Below are 4,037 nucleotides of genomic sequence, written 5' to 3'. Positions count from 1 at the left end.
TGCAAAAGATATATCTGGTAAAGGACTATTATCCAAAATATACAAATACCTTTTAAAACTCAATTATAAGAAAATAAACAGCCCAATTAAGAAATGAGCCAAAGACATTAACAACACCTCACCAAAGAAGATATACAGATGGCAAATAAGCACATGAAAAGATGCTCAACGTTGTATGTCATTAGGAAAATGCAAATTAAAACAACACTGAAATACTACTACACACCTATTAGAATGGTCAACATCCAAAACACTAACAACACCAAATACTGATGAACATATGGAGTAACAGGAACTCTCATTCATTGCCACTTTGGAAGACAATTTGGCAATTTCTTACAAAACTAAACATACCATATGATCCAGCAATTGCACTCCTTGCTATTTCCCCAAAGGAGTAGAAAACGTATGCCCATACAAAAACCTGCACACAAATGTTATAACAGCTTTATTCATAATAGCCAAAACTTGAAAGCAAACAAGATGTCCTTCAGTAGGTGAATGGATAAATAAACTGTGGTACATCTAGACAATGGAGTATTATTCAGCAATAAGAAGAAATGAGCTATTAAGCCATGAAAAGACTTGGAGGAAACTTAAATACATATTACCAAGTGAAAGAAGCCGATCTGAAAATGTATGATTCTAACTATATGACATTCTGGAAAAGGCAAAACTATGGAGACAAAGGATCAGTGGTTGCCAGGGGTTAGGGAGGAAGTGATTATGACTGAATCACTTTGCTGTACACCAGAAACTAATGCAACATTGTAAATTAACTATACTTCAATAAAAAACAAAATAAAAAAAAAAATAAAAATAAAGTCTATTTAAAAACTGAAAAAAACAAATGAAACCAAGTGTAAACCTGTCTCTCTATCCAGCCTCCTATCCAGACGCTACCAGGTGCACCCTTGCTTCTCTCCAGCCGCTGCCATTCACTCTCCACCCTATGCCTTTGAACCACTCATTTCTCTGCTTGGAATCCCCCTCCCCACCCCCATACCCGCAGCTTTGTTTGACCATCTCCAACATGGTGCCCACTCCCAGCTCAGATGTCACCTTTGGCTTCCCCACCCCTACTGGGCCAGACGCTTTTTCTCCATACTGCCAAATTAAAATCAGAGCACTAGCTGTTCTGCACATTAACTCTCTGCTTAATCCTCTGTCTCTCCCTGGAGATAAGCCAGGGTCTAAAGGGTGTGTCTAGGCATCCCAGAACCTCATGCACACCTGGCACATATCAGGTGCCCACTAAATGCTAGCTGGAATTAAAGCACTTGAGTAGTGGGCTATTAACCCTAAGGCATCCTGTTTCCACTGCTTCCTATACAGGTGACCATGCCTGCTCTGGGCCTCAGTTTCCCCACTGCAAAGTGAGGAATAATAATAAGAGCAACGCCTATTTCATTGGTTGTTGTGAGGACATAATGAAATAAAATTGGAGAAGGAATTCAGAAAGAAATTTTACATATGTAAAATTAACATATGTAAACAGGAAAACAGACTGTGGAGGAGGTGAGCTTTTTCAGACTTCCAAATTGCTTTCGGCTTCCTCTACCGCACATAGTAACAGATGATGTCATTGCTTTGCCCTCCCTCCACCAATGGTTTCCCATCACTCTCAGAATAATATCCAAACTCTCCCCATGGCCCAGTCTGTCTCTGGATCTCATCTCATTTTCTTGGTCCAGCCACTGAGGTCGCCTCGCTATTTCTGGAACACACCAGGCATGTTCCTACTTCAGGGATTTTACACTTTTTCTTCTGCCTGGCGTATTCTGTCCCCCACAGGCCTACATGGCTGTCTCCTCCACTACAGGCAGGTCTCAGGTGAAATGTGCCTTCTCCAGAGGAGCCCCCGCCAACCCTCCACCCCTATGGAAAAGAGCATCCTAGTTACACTTTATCCTTGACAGTGCCTTGGTTTATGTACAGCACTTATGACTAACAGACTTTCTTTGCTATTTGCTCCTCCCACTAAAACAAAAGCTCTATAGAGGCAGGGACTTGGTTGTATCCATTGTTGTTTTCTTGGTGCTTAGAACCATACCTGGCACATAGAGGGCATTCAATAAATGTGAATGAATGAATGAATGAATGTATGAACAGATGAATCCCCTGAGACAGTGGGAAAGGGAGGAAAGTTGTTTTGGATTTCTTTCTGAATTCCTTCTTCAATTCCTACAGCACACCGAGTACTCCAGAGCCAAGAGAATGAGCACAGGATGGAGAACACCAGCCCCAAGGCTTCTTAGCTGCATGGTCATAGGCCTTGGCTACTTCACCTGCATGACTGGCACAGTCTTAAGACCCACCTCAGTGTTGTCAGAGTAACTGAGGTGACAGGAGAGAAAGCACTTGGCGCAAGGCTACGTGGCAGTCGTCACGTGTTCCCACGGTTCATATGATAATCCGGGAGCCTGTTCTTACCCCTTCTGTGCCCCCTGCCACCCAGCAGGCAGGGGGTTTGTTCTGCCTACGAAAAAACTTATTTAAACCCTGGTTCCTCTTTTTACCTGTACAGCATTCGTATCCTTACCCAGAGCCTGCTCCCCTGGGCTGTCTGCCCTCAAATAAAGGTTGTCAAACATTTTAAACGTTATTAAATTGTCCAGTAAATGGGGATGCCCAAAGCAGAGAGCCAGTCAATCAGCATTATTCAAGAGCTTCAAAAAGACAGAAGGAAACCATTATTAGGTTTAAGAATATTGCGCTCCTTCTCCCACACAGCCTTTATCTAAATCTTCATTTAATTGGCAGCCTTCAGCACTGTTGGAATTGCATTCTGAGAACTAGGAGAAGTTTTCAAACATTCACGCAAGTTTATATGCCTGGCTCACAACTACTCATGGGAATGATCCTCTCTGCAAGGGATCTGGGGAATGCCCTGTCAGTGATGTTGCAGGGGCTGGGGAACTGACCTTGAATCAAAGAAGAAACTAACACCACTGCATAAACTCAAAGACACCTTCTGAGGTTTAAGGCAGAGCGAATAGGACCTGCTGTCTCCCCACACTCTACAGGTGGCTCCTTGAAGGCAAGAATTGGTCCCTTCCATCTCTGTATCCTCGGAACCTCCCCTACTGCCTGACATATCGTGGGCATAAATAGATGTTTCTGGAATGGCTAATGAGGATCTTTGTGGTTTTATATAATAAGAGAAATTGGCGCTCAGGCCCAGGTGTTTCTATCCGAGTGGTTCTCACCAGAGCCTGGGCTGGAAGAGAAACCTTCTGATTTCTCCCCATCTCTTCCCGCAACAACCCCCCGACCTTGCAGTGGACTAACAAGTTTCATGTATTGTATGATATCTGCTGATCTCTGATCTGTCTCCTCCTCTCCTCTCTCAGTGCCTTACATGGGGCCTTCAGCCTTCTCCTCTGGGACTATTGCAAAAGACACCTAAACATCTCCCATTTGCACGCCCATGCAGGCATAAGCATGCTGATTGTCAGATAAGCCAGGCTTGACAGTGTCACTCTGCTGCTTAAAAATCCCTCGTGGCTCCCGCTGCTTTCGGGACATTACGTCTGTGAAACAGTCCAGCTTCCTCCCCTGCTGACCTCTCCTATGTCTACAGCCCCACACCCTGGGCTTCAGCCACAGCAAGCAACTCACAGCCCTCCCAAGCCCTAACTGCCAGCTCCTTCCACTCCACGCCTTCCTTCTGACTGAGGCCTTTGTGCAAGCACATCCCACCCCATTTTCTGACTGCCTACTCTCTGTTGATCCTTCTGGGCCCAGTTCAAATATCAATATCAATTGAGTTCCTCAATCTCTCTGCTCTCCTCCCCCAGGTAGAGCCCAGTCCCTCCTCTGTGCTCCCAAAGGGCCTGAAGCTGACAATACTTTATTTCTTTATTTTTTAATTTAAATTCTACTGTGGCACTACAGGAAGTGTGCAAAGCCTCAGTATATAGCTCAGTATTTTCCACAAGGTGCCATGCAACTGGGGTCAAAAAATAAAACACGATCAGGTTCTCAGAAGCCCCCCTCCCGCCTTCTTTACAACCACGCTGGAAAACTGTCTGGTG

The sequence above is a fragment of the Balaenoptera borealis genome (assembly GCF_965194805.1).
Source record: "Balaenoptera borealis genome assembly, contig: HAP1_SCAFFOLD_1904, whole genome shotgun sequence".
Taxonomy (NCBI): Eukaryota; Metazoa; Chordata; class Mammalia; order Artiodactyla; family Balaenopteridae; genus Balaenoptera; species Balaenoptera borealis.
Note: the sequence above shows the minus strand (reverse complement) of the source record.